Below are 16,524 nucleotides of genomic sequence, written 5' to 3' on the forward strand. Positions count from 1 at the left end.
TGTTCTAGGAATATCCCACATGCTGCAGAGCAACTGAGCCTGTGTGCTACAACTACTGAGCCTGCATTCTAGAGCCCGCAAGCCACAACTACTGAAGCCCACATGCTACAACTACTGAAGCCTGTGCACCTAGAGCCTATGCTCTGCAACAAGAGATGCCACCACAATGAGAAGCCCGTGCACTACAACAAAGAGTAGCCCCTGCTCGCCGCAACTAAAGAAAGCCCACATGCAGCAACGAAGACCCAACACAGTCAAGAATAAATAAATAAATAAATAAATAAATAAATAATTTTTAAAAAGAAAACAAATTTATGGTTACCAGGGGACAAGTGGGGGGAGGGATAAATTGGGAGGTTGGGATTGACATATACACACTACTATATATAAAATAAATAACTTATAAGAACCTGCTGTATAGCACAGGGAACTCTACTCAACAATCTGTAATGGCATATATGGGAAAAGAATCTTAAAAAAAAAAAAAAAAAAAGAGTGGATATATGTATATGTATAACTGATTCACTTTGCTGTACACCTGAAACTAACACAACATTGTAAATCAACTATACTCCAATAAATTTTTTTTTAAATGAGACCCAATTAAACTTAAAACTTTTGCACAGAAAACATAAACAAAACAAAAAGACAACCCATGAAATGGGAGAAAATATTTGCAAATGAAGTGACTGACAAGGGATTAATCTCCAAAACATATGAACAGCTCATGCAGTTCAATATCAAAAAAAAACAAACAATGTAATCCAATCAAAAAATAGGCAGAAGATCTAACTAGACATTTCTCAAAAGAAATACACATGGCCAAAACGCACATGAAAAGATGCGCAACATCACTAATTATTAGAGAAATGCATATCAAAACTACAATGAGGTATCACCTCATACCAGTCAGAATGGCCAACATCAAAAAGTCTACAAACAATAAATGCTGGAGAGGGTGTGGAGAAAAGGGAACTCTCTTACAGTGTGGGTGGGAATGTAAACTGGTACAGCCACTGTGGAAACAGTATGGAGGTTCCTTAAAAAACTAAACATAGTGGGGGCTTCCCTGGTGGCACAGTGGTTAAGAATCCGCCTGCCAATGCAGGGGACACGGGTTTGAGCCCTGGGCCGGGAAGATCCCACATGCTGTGGAGCAACTAAGCCCGTGCACCACAACTGCTGAACCTGTGCTCTGGAGCCCCCGAGCCACAACTACTGAAGCCCGCAGGCCTAGAGCCTGTGCTCCACAACAAGAGAAGCCACCGCAGTGAGAAGCCCGTGTACCAGAAGGAAGCGTGTCCCCCACTCGATGCAACTAGAGAAACCCCGCATGCAGCAAGGAAGACCCAACACAGCCAAAAATAAATAAATAAAATAAATAAATTTATTAAAAAAACCAAAAAAAAGACTAAACATAGAACTACCATATGATCCAGCAATCCCACTCCCAGGCATATATCCAGAGAAAACCATGATTCAAAAAGATACACGCACCCCAATGTTCATTGCAGCACTATTTACAATAGCCAAGACATGGAAGCAATCAACATGTCCATGGAAGGATGAATAAAGAAGATGTGGTACATATATACAATATATATAATGGACTATTACTCAGCCATGAAAAAGAACAAAATAATGCTATTTGCAGCAACGTGGATGGACCTAGAGATGATCATACTAAGTGAAGGAAGTCACACAGAGAAAGACACATATCATATGATATAACTCATATGTGGAAGCTAAAAAAAACAAGGTACAAATGAACTTATTTACAAAATAGAAATAGAGTCACAGATGTAGAAAACAAACTTACAGTTACTGGGGGGAAAGGGAGGAGGGATAAATTGGGAGATTGGGATTGACATTTACACACTACTATATATAAAACAGATAACTAATAAGGACATATTGTATAGCACAAGGAACTCTACTCAATACTCTGTAATGATCTATATGGGAAAAGAATCTAAAAAAGCGTGGATACGTGTATACTGTACACCTGAAACTAACACAAAATTGTAAATCAACTATACTCCAATAAAAATTTAAAAAAATAAAATAAAATAAAGTGGGAAAAAACCCACCTGAAAACTCTAGATCTCAGCAAAAATTGTAAAGAGGCTTAATCAAATTCAACCTCTATTGCCTCCTGGCCAGGAAGAGCCCAGTGTCTGAGAATATTCATTTTGGGGCCAGAGCCTGCAAATCAGTAGAGTCTGAGGTCAGTCAGGACCTCTGGAGTCTCACTCTCCTCCCGCAAATAAAAACTCCCCCACCTCCTGTGGTGGGGAGGGGGCCCTAAGGAGCTCTGAGCCCTCCCAACTGCAGTGTCAAAGGGTTTCTGGAGGGGCCTGGCCTGGCGTGACAGCTCTGAGACAGGCTGCGACCTGGGACCGTCTGCTGCAGTGCTTGCACCTGGACAGACATCTCCTCAAGCAACGGCATACAAAGAAACTATAAGGGACTAAAAATAACTGCATGCATGCCCAGTGGGGCAAATTACGGGCAACAAGAATCAGAAAAACCAAAAACCCAACTGCTACTTCTGAAGAGCTGGGAGCAAAAGCAGGGTACTGGGCATGCCCCCTGCACAGAACACCACCAAAGGGGTGGGCAGACCACCTAAGCCACCCCTCTGGCCCGACCCCTGGACACACCCTCACCCCACCCCATATGAGGAAGCAGTTTGCACCCCTCCCTCAGCAAGCGAGCAAGGGAACCTGTTACTTGTTTTCGCTCCCCTCTGCTGCAGCAGAGGTCTCAATAAAGCCTTGCCTGAATTTTTTTTTTTTTTAATTTATTTTTGGCTGCGTTGGGTCTACGTTGCTGGGCGTGGGCTCTCTCTAGTTGCGGCGAGCGGGGGCTACTCTTCACTGCGGTGCGTGGGCTTCCCACTGAGGTGGCTTCTCTTGTTGTGGAGCACGGGCTCCAGGCACACAGGCCTCAGGAGTTGTGGCGCATGGGCTCAGCAGTTGTGGCTTGTGGGCTCTAGAGCACAGGCTCAGTAGTTGTGGTGCACGGGTTTAGTTGCTCCACATCATGTGGGATCTTCCCAGACCAGGGCTTGAACCCGTGTCCCCTGCATTGGCAGGCGGATTCTCAACCACTGCGCCACCAGGCAAGTCCCTTTGCCTGAATTTCTTATCTGGCCACTGATCAATTTCTATTGATAAGGAGGCCAAGAACCGTGTTCAGTAACATACTTTGTGGCGACACCACGAAGGGACAATTGTTCCCTTCCCAGAAGAGGATCTACGCACCTCTGGGACCACTGAACACAGCTTCCCCATGGGTGACAAGTGGCCACCTGAACCTCTTGTTTCAGTGTCACCACATTTGGTAAGTCTGCCTTCCTGGCCCCTGGGGGCCTCAGTACCCTCATTCAGGCAACTCTTTCCCCTTCCCCTTTGTCCTTTTTCCCTCACCGCTTTCCCTTTGTCCCTTTTCCTCTCCTGAAATCTCTCTACTTCTCTCTCTGTCCTCTCCTACTTCTGTCCTACCTTTCCGAGAGAGTGGACATCGGGCAGCTACAGCATCACTCCTCTCAGCTTGTGAGACCTGCTCCCTCTGGCCAGCAGCAGCTCACCTCGACAGGTGACAAGCAGAGGTGGGAGAGGCTCACCTCACACAGTGCAGATCCTGGTCCAGCAGGCTCTCCTGACAGGAGATTTATGAGAATGATAGAGGTTCAAACCTCAACATGTGGCTGGAAGTCCGATCATCCCAATATTCTCACCTTTATTTTCCTGCCGCCAAGAGAAGTCCCGTTGGACAATAAATGCTGGAGAGGGTGTGGAGAGAAGGAAACCCTCCTATACTTTTTGTGGGAATGTAAACTGGTACAGCCACTGTGGAGAACAGTATGGAGGTTCCTTAAAAAATTAAAAAGAGAGCTACCATATGACCCTGCAGTCCCACTCCTGGGCATATATCCGGAGAAGAACATGGTCCGGAAGGATACATGCACCCCAGTGTTCATCACAGCACTGTCTACAATAGCCAAGACACGGAAGCAACCTGAATGTCTGTCGACAGAGGAGTGGATAAAGAAGACGTGGTACATATGTACAATGGAATACTACTCAGCCATAAAAAAAGAATGAAATAATGACATTTGCAGCAACATGCATGGACCTAGAGATTGTCATACTGAGTGAAGTAAGTCAGACAAAGAAAGAGAAATATTGCATGATATCGCTTATATGCGGAATCTAAAAAGAAATGATACTGGACTTCCCTGGTGGCGCAGTGGTTAGGAATATGCCTGCCAATGCAGGGGACACGGGTTCGAGCCCTGGTCCGGGAGGATCCTGCGTGCTGCGTAGCATCTAGGCCCCGGCGCCACAACTACTGAAGCCCGCGCACCTGGAGCCCGTGCTCTGCAACAGGAGAAGCCACCCACAGTGAGGGGCCCACGCGAAGAGTGGCCCCGCTCGCCACAACTAGAGAAAGCCTGTGCGTGGCAACGAAGATCCAACACAGCCAAAAAATAAATAATTAATTAATTAAATTTTAAAAGAAATGATACAAATGAACTTATTTACAAAACAGAAACAGACTCAAACTTAGAGAATGAACTTATGGTTACCAGGGGGGAAGGGTTGGGGGAAGGGATAGTTAGGGAGTTTGGGATTGACATGTACACACTGCTATATTTAAAATGGATAGCCAACAAGTATCTACTGCATAGCACAGGGAACTCTGCTCAATATTATAAGATAACCTAAATGGGGAAAGAATTTGAAAAAGAATAGATACATGTATATGTATAACTGAATCACCTTGCTGTACACCTGAACCTATCACAACATTGTTAATCAACAATACTCCAATAGAAAATTAAAAGTTTAAAAAAAGAAAAAAGAGAGGTCCCATTGGGAATGGGCTGAAGTGGCAGTTTTCTATATACTGGTGTATGCGTGGGTGAGAGTCCCACAGATGATGTACAACCGGCTGATTTCCAGGCTTGATCACCGGAACGGGCAGTGGATAGGGTCTTCCCTCCTTCACTGGCTCTTTCTGGAAGCACGCAGGTTGGTGCCTGAATAGATACCCACACGGGGCAGGTTGAAAGGGCAATCTCTCTCTCTCTTTCCTTTTCAGTCTTTTCTTTCCCTCTTCCCTTCACCTGTCCCTTGGTTCTCAGCCCTGCACTCTCATCCCCTTAATCCTAAAGATTTCTGGTTTGTGTGTTTAAGTTTTTGTCACTGGTATCTTTGTATCATGTAGTCTTGTCTGTCCAACTGCTCCTGCAAGTCTCTGCCGAAGCGCAGTGGAGCATTTATGCCTTGAAGTACAAACACACACAGCCACATCGCCTGAAACTCCTCTCTTGGGTTACTTGGTGGGATTTTAAAGAACAACAACAACAAAAAAAAAAAAAGAGAGGGGCTTGCATTTCTCTCCTCTGCCTTTGCAATGTAACTATTCTGCCTGAGCTCCAAGAATTCCCTGATCCATCTGTAGTCCCCCAGTCTGAGGGAAAAAAAGAGGCCTTTTTAATTTCAAGAGGGAAAACTATGAGATCTCTGATTCTGTAGAAATTAACTTGTCTAACTTAAGCTTGTCACTTTAATTAATACAGACCTGTCTTTAGAGGCATCAACATTAAGTATATTTTATTTGTACCTAGGGTTACTGAAAGTCAATAAGTACATATTGTTTCTGTTATAAAATCTGTCATCAAGGAGAATGACCTGATGTGATTAAACTTTTAAGTAAATTTAACTATGATAAGAGCTTTTTGATAAACTCTATGGGAATAATTATGTTTTGGAAACGTCCATCTAGAATAGTCCCTCCAAATTTTGGTAACTTAAAACTAAATTAAGTCAAATGATAGGAATCCACCGAGTATCCAGGCTATTTCAAATAAGATGAAATACTGGAACATTAATTGCTAAACAGGTCTATATTTACCTACTTTTGTCTTCTTGTGAGAGGGAAACTAAAGATGTTTGGGTTTATTAGACACATGTCTTGCACCATATTAAGGAAAGAAATTGTGCTTTGGGAAGATACATGTTTCTAGATGTTATGGGATATTCCAATCAAGGAATGCTAATGTAAAAGACAGCTCATGGTTGCTTAAGGAAAGTAGGATGTGTGTTTTCAGAAAAGAAGGTATGAGGGTGGCTTCCTTGGTGGCACAGTGGTTAAGAATCCGCCTGCCAATGCAGGGGACACGGGTTCTATCCCTGGGCCGGGAAGATCCCTCATGCCGCGGAACAACTAAGCCCATGCGCCACAACTACTGAGGCTGCGCTCTAGAGCCCACGAGCCACAACTACTGAGCCTGCATGCCACAACTACTGAAGCCTGTGTGCCTAGAGCCCGTGCTCTGCAACAAGAGAAGCCACTGCAATTAGAAGCCCACGCACCGCAACGAAGAGTAGCCCCCGCTCGCCGCAACTAGAGAAAGCCCATGCGCAGCAACGAATACCCAACGCAGCCAAAAAATAAATAAAATTTAAAAAAAATAAGATATGAGGAATGGAAATATATTTTATTAAAAGGAAAAAGTGATTTTTGTCCTAGGGCTGGTTATTTCTGAATGGAAAGAATAAGGGACAGTATAATATGGCTACACAAAGTTGCAGAAGGTTTTCAGAAAAGGATCATTGGAAAAAGAATTTTGTATGTGGTCAGGACTTTCTAAGATTGGGTCAAATTTAATTAGCAAAATGGATTTTATTAAGAGTAGGCTGATGCAAGACTGGATTTGCTTTCTCTCTCTAGGAGAACAAAATTGCCCTGGAGTGCTGCTTTTGATAAAAGATCGTGTGAGTTCCTGTATTTACTTTTTTTTTTTTTTTTTTTTTTTTTTCTGTATTTACTTTTGAAATCGTTTTTTCACCTTAGCTTAAGGAGTAAGTAAGTACTCTCGCCTTATTCTATGTCCAAAAATCCCCTGTGGGAATACTCCCACCTCTAGGCCCTCAGGTCCTGACCCCTGTGGCCTTTTCCATTGCGAATCTGTAAGGAGAGGTTTGGCAGGTTCTCAGAGAACCCTGACAAGTTTAGGGACGAATTTATCAGGCTGGGGTTGACATTCTCTCTCACCTGGCAGGACATCATGGTTATTCTGGCCCACTGTTGCACCCTGGATTAAAAGGAGCGCATACTGAGAAAGGCCAGGGAACATGCAGATGGCCTGGTGGCCACCAATCCACACCACCAAGTTTATCAGGTGGGTGGGGATGCAATCCTAGAACACGACCCACACTGGGACTGTGAAGATTGTGCAGGCCAAGCTAGGATGAGACATTATATTACTTGTCTACCAGAAGGAAGGAAAGGGTATATGGTGAAGCCTGTAAATTCTGATAAGGTCTGAGAGGTTACACAGGAAAAAGATGAAAATCTGGCAGTCTTCCCGAGCCGGGCGACAGAGGCATTCAGGAAGGACACCAATGCAGACTCTGAGTCCACAGAAGGGAGGACACTGTCGGTCATGCATTTTATCACCCAGGCTACTCCTGATATCTGGAGAAAATTACAAAAGCTTGAGGCCAGGCCCCAGACCCCGCTGTCAACCTTGGTAGAGGAGGCCTTCAAGGTCTGTAACAACCAAGACTTAATGGACGAGACCAATAAGAATAAGAGGCTAATAAAGAAAATGCAGCTTTTGGCTGCTCTGATCCACCCACCACCTCGAGGGGATCCTGAAGGGTCAAGAAGGCTGGACAGACGGCCAAGAAGCTGCCTGGGCCAGAACCAGTGTGCCTTTTGTTGGAAGGGGGCACTGGAAGGGGGAATGTCCTGAAAGCCCTCCTGTGGGATGCCCTAGAGGCAACCCCGCCCCGCCCCAGTTCCTTGCGAATCTCTCAGATAAGAGATTCCTGCACTGAGGGGGCCAGAGCGCCTGCCCAGCTCCAGATCCCACTCGATCCATCCTCATCACTCCAGGGGAGCCTTAGTTCACCCTTGATGTGGCAGGTAGGAGAACTGAATTTCTTGCAGACACTGGAGCTGCCTGCTCTGTTCTGACTTGGCCAGCCGGCCCCCTCTCCAACCGTGACTGTACTGTGACGGGAGTCGATGGACAGCCAAAGGGAAGGCAATTTAGGTCTCCCCTTGCCTGCGGAATTGGGTCCATTATTATTATTCACTCCTTTCTGTATATGCCAGAATGCCCTGTCCCCCTCCTCGGAAGAAATTTGCTAAATAAATTAGGAGCTAGTATATTCTTAGGACAGGGGAGTCCAAGGAGGTAAAGAATTCAAATTCAAATAGAGAATGCACCTATTTGTAGCCCCAGATGGCCCACCTGCTGGTCATCAAAATGTTCCCCAAGACATCCCCCAGGAAATTAGAGAACCGGTAGATCCTGCAGTTTGAGATACCTCGGTGCCAGGAAGGGCAAAACTTGTTCCCCCAATAAAAATACGGTTAAGGCCTGGGGAAAAATACCCCTGGAAAAGACAATATCCTTTAGATGCCACGCGCCTGGTCTTGTGCTGCTCGCTAGGGGTGTTGCCTTAGAGATCTGCATGGGCTGGGCTTGTGAAAGGATCAACATGCCTTTGGCTAGAGATTCCAAGATCCTTCCTTGGAAAAGGAAATGAAAGAACATAAAAAGAAATGCCTCGGGGCTTCCCTGGTGGCGCAGTGGTTAAGAATCCGCCTGCCAATGCAGGGGACACGGGTTCGAGCCCTGGTCCGGGAAGATCCCACATGCCGCGGAGCAATTAAGCCTGTGTGCCACAACTACTGAGCCCGCGTGCCACAGCTACTGATCCTGAGTTCTACAGCCTGCGAGCCATAACTACTGAAGCCCGCACGCCTAGAGCCCATGCTCCGCAACAAGAGACGCCACTGCAATGAGAAATGAGAAGCCCGCGTACCACAACGAAGAGTAGCCCCCGCTCACTGCAGCTAGAGAAAGCCCGTGCGCAGCAATGAAGACCTAACACAGCCAAAAGTAAATAAATAAAATAATTAAAAAAAAAAAAAGAAACGGCTGGTTCAAAGCACAAATTCTTATTTTATGGATGTAAAATGTCCAGGTTGCTACAAGATTACCACGGTTTTCAGCTGTGCTCAGACAGTGGTGCTTTACGTAGGTTGTTCAACAGTGGTGTGCCGGCCAACAGGAGGAAAGGCCAGACCCACAGAAGGGTGTTCGTTTAGAAGAAAGCAACACTGATGAGCCACACAGCTTCCCGAATCTGTGTTCTGTCGCAGAGAGCCTTATCAGTTCGGTAAGTCCAGTTAATCTACCAAGATAATGTAATTGTGTTTAATTTTGTAAGGTATACAACAGCGCTCTCCTATTTGGGTGTCACTTTTACAATCAAGTTTTGATTATGGGAAAAAAAAAAAAAAACCACAATATCCTTTAAAGCCTGAAGCCTTGAGCGGAATCCAACCGCTGCTCATCAAATTCCTAAAACACAAACTCATTAGGCCCTGCCAGCCCCCTTGCAATACCCCAGTCCTCCCCGTTCAGAAGCCTGACAGGGAGTATTGGTTTGTGCAAGGCTTACGAGCAGTGAATGAGGCCGTCATCCCTATTCACCCACTGTTGTCAAACCCATACACCCTCCGCACCCAAGTGCCAGGGAGCACACAGTATTTCTGTTTTGGACCTCACAGATGCATTTTTCTGTGTTCCCCTACATCCAGACTTTCCATACCTTTATGCCTTTGAATGGACGGACCCTGACACCCCGGAGGCTACCCAATACACCTGGACAGTACTTCCGCAGGGTTTTCAGGACAGCCCCCATCTTTTTGGAAACGCGTTAGCAAGGGAACTGAGGGAATTGAGCCTTGAGAGGGGAACTCTGCTACAATATGTTGATGATTTATTGATAAGTAGTGAGACCAAATAAGATTCAGATAAAAATACTGTTAGGGTCCTAAATTTTCTGGCAAGAAGGGGATATAAAGTATTTTCAACCACTATAAAGTATCTTCAACCAGCAACAGTTTCAATATTTAGGATTGGGTTTGACCCCAGGAGCACAAGCCCTTGCCATAGATTGAAAAACAGCAATTAATGCATTACTATCTCCAACCACAAAAAGGCAACTCTGAGGCTTTCTCAGGAGGGCTAGGTTCTGTCGTATGTGGATTCCAAATTATAGCCTTATAGCAAAATCCCTATGTGAGGCTCTAAAGGGAGAAGAAAGGGAACCCCTTCAACAGAATAAGGACCACCAGCAGGCCTTTGAGACTCTGAAGACTGCGGTGAGTAGAGCACCAGTGCTGGGTCTTCCAAATTCGCACAAGCCCCTTACCCTACACATTCATGAGAGGTCAGCGGTAGCACCACGAGTCCTGACCCAAAAGCTGGGACCGGATCAGAGACCAGTGGCTTACTTCTCAACACAACTGGACTCAGTGGCCCTGGGACAACACTTAGGTGTGTCAACCCCTCATCAGGTACAATTTGTGCTGGAAGTCAAAGGACATCATTGGTTGACTGAAGGAAGGTTAACAAGATATCAGGCCCTCCTATTGGACACCCCCGGCATTATCTTAAAGTTGTGCCAAACCCTGAACCCAACAACTCTGCTTCCAGCAGTCTAGAGTAGAGACTTAGTGCATCAGTGTATAGAGACCATAGAACAAACTTGCTCGAGCAGGTCTGATCTAGATGAACCTCTTGACAGCCCTGAGGTCAAACAGTTTACTGATAGGAGCAGTTTTATAGAAATGGGAACCCAAAAGGCCAGGTATGCCAGTTAGTCTAGATGAACGGAATCGAAGCCAAGGCCCTGCCCCTCCAGACATCAGCCCAGAAAGCTGAACTAATTGCATTAATGAGAGCTTTGCAATTAGGGAAGGATAAGAAATTAAATATTTTTTACTGACTGTAAATATGGGTTCCACGTGCTACATGCTCATGCTGCCATTTGGAAAGAGCAATGTTAATCGCTAGAAATTCCCCCATAAAATATAAAGATTTGATTCTGGCTCTTTTAGAAGCAGTGCAGCTCCTGACCCAGGTAACAGTAATCCGCTGCAGGGGCCATCAGAGGGATGGATCCCTTGTGAGCCAAGGAACAGAAAAGCTGATCCAACTGCAAAACAGGCAGCTCAATTGCAAGAGCCTGAGCAAATTATGGCCCTAGTGATTGGCCCCCTGAACTCCCTAGCCTTCTCCAGTATTCCCCACAGGAACAAGAAAATGCTGAGAAACGGGGCTATGAGAAGAGAAGCACAGGCCGGTATAGAAAAGAGAACACGGTTCTAATTCCTGAGGCCCCAAAATGGAAACTCACTAAGAGCTTACATGGTGCCACCCACTATGGGAGGGATCACTACGGGACTTGATGCAAAAGCCTTTTTCAGTGAAGGGGCTTAAAAGAACAGTAAAACAAGCAACACTTGCCTGTGATTTACGTGCCCATAATAACCCACAGGCCCATCCAATCCCCCCTTCATTACTCAGGCCAATTCAATGCCGAGGGACATATCGGGGGGAAGACTGACAGATTTCACCCAAATGCCCCCGCGGTCAGGATATAAATATCTTATGGTGTTTGTCAATACTTTGACAGGATGGGTTGAAGCCTTCCCCATCCGATCTGAAAAGGCTATGGAAGCCTGTAAGTCCCTTTTAAAAGAAGCAGTTCCTCGGTTTGGACTTCCAAAGTCCCTCCACAGTGATAACGGGCCCTGTTTTATAGCCAGAATCACACAGGGGCTCACAATGGCCCTAGGGATAGACTACAAGCTACATACCTCTTGGCACCCCTAGTCTTCAGGGAAGGTAGAGAAAATGAACTATCCTTTAAAGAAAACCTTAGCAAAACTCTGCCAAGAGACTCATGCACCCTGGACCAACTTGCTTCCTATTGCACCCCTCAGGGTCCGTGTAGCCCCAGGAGCGGTCTGAGGCTTAGCCCATCTGAAATGACCTATGGGAGGCCTTTTCTTACTACTGACATTCTACTGGATGAGGAAGTGAACCAGGCCCTGAGATATATTATTAATCTAGGACAAGTTCAGGAGGCAATCCAGGACTCTGCCCACAAGGCACTGCCAGCCCCCACTACAACTACAGAGGAAGGAGCAGGTCCTTCACAAATAAACCCCGGGGACCAGGTTCTTCTTAGAACTGGAAAGAGGGGTCCCCCAAAGACCAACTATTGCTAAAATGGAAGAGCCCCTATAAAATAATTTTAACCACCCCTACTGCTGTCAAACTGCAAGGGATATCTAGTTGGGTACGTTTGTCCAGACTAAAGCTTTTACCTCCAGAAACCCCGCAGGTTCCAACAGAAGAACAATACACCTGTGAGCCAGTGGAAAATCTGAGATACCTATTCAAAGACAGGCACCATCAAGAGATAAGTAAAATGATGTAGTAGACTAGACTCCTATTTGCCATTCTTGCTATTGTACTCAGCAGGAGCATACAGGAGCGTCTTGTTAAAAATGTTGTAGAGCTTTATATGCTGAATTACCAACATAAGGGTCTGCTGTCCCCTAATTTTTTAAAAATTTATCTATTTATTTATTTTGGGCTGCGTTGGGTCCTCGTTGCTGCATGCAGGCTTTCTCTGGTTGAAGCGAGCGGGGGCTACTCTTCGTTGTGGTGCACGGGCTTCTCATTGCGGTGGCTTCTCTTGTTGCGGAGCACGGGCTCTAGGTGCATGGGCTTCAGTAGCAGCATGTGGCCTCAGTAGTTGTGGCTCGCGGGCTCCATAGTTTTGGCACGGGCTTAGTTGCTCCGTGGCATGTGGGATCCTCCGGGACCAGGGCTCAAACCCGTGTCCCCTGCACTAGCAGGCGGATTCTTAACCACTGCACCACCAGGGAAGCCCTATCCCCTAATTTTTTAAGTACTAACAAGAGTTATGTCCTTCAAGGACTGTCCGCTCTTAACAACCGTGAGACAGACATTCAGTTCTGCACCCCAGAAGTGTTTGTTTTTCCTCTGCAGACACCCAAACCATCAGATGTTATGGAATTATGGCCAGGCCCCTGTCCTTTTCCAACCAAGCTATAGCGTATAAATGCATTGATGATGTTCACTTCATAGGAGAGGGCACTCTAGGGAATATAGGCCTAAGAGGGGTTTTTATCTGTAACAGGACCACTCCAGCTCATCAGCGAGCCCAGAGAGCACTAGAAATGATCTTAACAGGGGCAGGGCTGGCCACAGGGCCGGCAGCTCCGTGGGGAGGCTTTACCTATCATGAAACAACACTGAGAAATCTCACTAGACAGCTTGGTTATATGATGGAACAGACAAGACAAGCCTTAACGGGACTTAGGATCTCTTGTTTCTTTGGCTAATGTAGTTCTTGACAATCGTCTAGCTCTTGATTACCTTCTGGCAGAACGAAGTAGAGTTTGTGCGATAATTAATATGTCCTGCTGCACCTGGACCAATGCAACGGGACAGGTAGAATTTAATATTAAGGAAATATATGCCCAGGCAGAGCAGCTTCACAATTTTGACAGGGGCGACATCGCCTCCACTGTCTGGTCAACAGTTAAGGAAGCCCTCCCAAAGTTAACCTGATTCCTTCCCTTTCTAGGCTCTTTAATGGCTATTGTTGTTCTTCTCCTTTAGGGCCCTTGTTTGTTTAACCTTCTGGTTAAGTTTGTGTCTTCCAGCCTCCAACAGTTTCAAGTAAAGACTCATGATGTCTCAAGGAATTCAACCCATTCCAGTGGAGAGTGGCCCAGGTCCCTACAGGTCCTTGGAATAGTCAGCGAGGGACTTCTACACCACTAGGGTAGGCTAGGGTCTGCGGCCCCTGTCTAGCAGGAAGAAATTTCAAAAGGAGAGACCTTTGGCCCCTTACCCTTTAAGAATAAGGGGTGTAGAATCCCTCAGGGGGGAATGAGACAGGCTGGGACCTGGGACACTTTGCTGCAGTGCTTGCCCCTGGACAAATGTCTCCTTGAGCAATGACATACAAAGAAACTATAAGGGACTAAAAATAACTGCGTGCATGCCCAGTTGGGGCAAATTACAGACAACAAGATACAAAAAGACCAAAGAGCTCAACTGCTTCTTCTGAAGAGCCAGGAGCAAAAGCAAGGGATCAGGAGCAAAAGCAGGGTACTGGGCATGCCCCCTGCACACAACACCACCACAGAGGTGGGCAAGCCTCCTAGGCCATCCCTCTGGCCTGATCCCTGGACACACCCCTACCCTCACCCCATAGAAGGAAAAAGTTTGCCTCCCACCTGAGTGAGCAAGCTAGCAAGGGAAACTGTTACTTGTTCTCCCTCCCCCTGCTGCAGCAGGGGGCCCAATAAAGCCTTGCCTGAATTTCTTATCTGGCCTCTGATCAATTTCTATTGATTAAGGAGGCCAAGAATGCTGGTTGGTAACAGATGCGTGGGTGGGGGAGCGGGGAGTCACGGTACCATTCAGTCTACTTTTGTGTCTGCTTGAAAGTTTTCATCATAAAAAGTAACAAAAGAATTTCACTCCTAGGTATATACTCAAGAGAAAAGAAAATACAGGTCCACACCGAAATGTGTACACAAATGTTCATAGCAGCATTATTTGTAACAGCCAAAAAGTAGAAACAACCCAAAAGTCCATAAACTAATGAATGCATAAACAAACCGTGGTATAGCCATAAAATGCAAGGCCATCCAGGCAACAGGAGGAATGAAGTACTTCCTTGAAAACATTATGCAGAGTGAAAGCAGCCAGTCACAAAAAGTCATATATTTTATGAGTTAGTTTATATGAAACGTCCAGAATGGGCAAATCAGAGCCAGAAAGTAGATTACTGGTTGCCAGGGGCTGGGAGGTGGGCAGGGATGGGGAGTGACAGCTAATGGGTACAGATTTTCATTTAGAAGGGATGAAAATATTCTAAAATTGACTGTGGAAATGGGTATACAACTGTGAATGTGCTAAAAGCCACTGTACACTTTAAATGGGTGGATTGTATGCTATGTGAATTATTGAGGTATCTCAATAAGCTGCTTTTTTTTTTTTTTTTTAAGTTGCAAAGGAGAGTAGGATCCAGGGGTGAGGAGAGAAACAGTTGTCAGTCACCATAAAGCACATAAGTGGTTTAAATATGAAACCTGATTTAAACATGGTGATTAGAAATGTTGATTTCTGACCAGTCTGCAAAAACTAAAGACTCAAAAAAGGAATCACGTGGCTAAAACATATTTTTTTAAAAAACCGCATTTTAAAGTAGAAAAAAATCACCATCCCAAAACTCTAGATCTCAGCAAAACTTGTAAAGAGGCTTAATCAAATGCAACCTCTTTTCTTTCCTGGCCAGGAGGAGCCCAGTGTCTGAGAATATTCGTTTTGCTAATCCGTAGAACCTGAGGTCAGCCGGGACCTCAGGAGAGTCTCACTCTCCCCTCCAGGCCTCAGTCTTCCCATCCCCCATCTCCCATGGTGGGGAGGGGCCCTAAGGCGGTCTGAGCCCTCCCAGCTGCAGTGTTAGAGGGTTTCTGGAGGGGCCTGGCCTGGGGTGACAGCTCTAACCCTTGCCCTGTCTCCCCCAAACCATGCCCTGTCCCAGGGAGCCACCCCCAAGTCTCCTTCCTCCCCCCGGCCCTCCAACTGTGTTCAGCTCCTCATTCCACAGTTATTCGATGCCTGCTGTATACCAGGATGGCCAGAACAGAACTCACAGCTCCCCGAAAACCTGTCCCCCATCTTCTCTCCTCCACAAATGTGCCCACCCCCATACCTACCCAGACACCCAAACAAGTGCCCAGGGAACATCCTGGAGCCCCTCCCGCTCCCCAAAGTCTTCTCTGCCTCCATCCCCAGGGCGCAGTCTCCTCCCCCTTTCTGACCCTCTCCTCCATTGCCTTCAGTACAAGGGCCAACACACCTGACCTCGGCCTTGGAGGCCCAGTCTGATCAGCCCCTGCCCCCATCACCGCGGTTCCCCCAGCTCTGCCCCAGCCAGCAGGAAGACGGCGCAGCTCCCAAGCACTCCACCAGCGCTCTCCCCTCCAGGCCACAGCCTGTGCCATGCTGTTCCCTCGGCCTGGGCGGCCCTGGCCACCCAAGCAGCATTCATTCATCCTTCAAGACCTAAACATCATCGAGATTTGGACCCCAGCCAAACTGAGCAACTCTCCCTGTGCTTCCCAGGCAGCTGGCACCCCTCACTTCCTCCAGAGGAGTCTTTGCAAGTACTCAGAACACTTCCCCTGCCCCAGCCCTCCTTCCCCTGGGTGAGGCTTATCCCTCCTTCAGAGTCACCTCCTCTAGGAAGCCTTCCCTGACCTCCCAGAGGGGGTTAGGCGACTCCTCTGGGCTCCTACAGCCCTCTGGGTCCCCACCACTAAAGCACACACCACATTATCAAATGGCATCTATAATGAGGCAGGCTTGCCTACCAGACTGGGAGCACATGGAAGGAATGAAATGGGTCTGTTTGCCTCAGTGGACCCCATATCCAGAGAATCCTTGAGGCGTTGTTTGTTGATTAAAAATTGGGACGCAGCCCTAAATCCAAAGCCCAGTCAAGTGTCGAACGCTTGCTTAGCTGTTGCTCCGGCCCCTTCAACTAGCTGCCCTGCAGCTGCAGCTGGGCTGCCAGCGCTCGCCCA

General features: G+C 46.6%; 1 pseudogene across 1 annotated transcript; it reads left to right on the forward strand.

Annotated features, from left to right (window-relative positions):
- Positions 1 to 6,833: 6,833 nt before the first annotated feature.
- LOC309607317 (small ribosomal subunit protein eS27-like pseudogene) lies at positions 6,834 to 15,713 on the forward strand (annotated as a pseudogene). Its single transcript has one exon. The product of its transcript is annotated as a small ribosomal subunit protein eS27-like pseudogene (transcript).
- The last annotated feature ends 811 nt before the right edge of the window (positions 15,714 to 16,524 follow it).

Source organism: Balaenoptera borealis (genome assembly GCF_965194805.1).
Source record: "Balaenoptera borealis genome assembly, chromosome: 12".
NCBI lineage: Eukaryota > Metazoa > Chordata > Mammalia > Artiodactyla > Balaenopteridae > Balaenoptera > Balaenoptera borealis.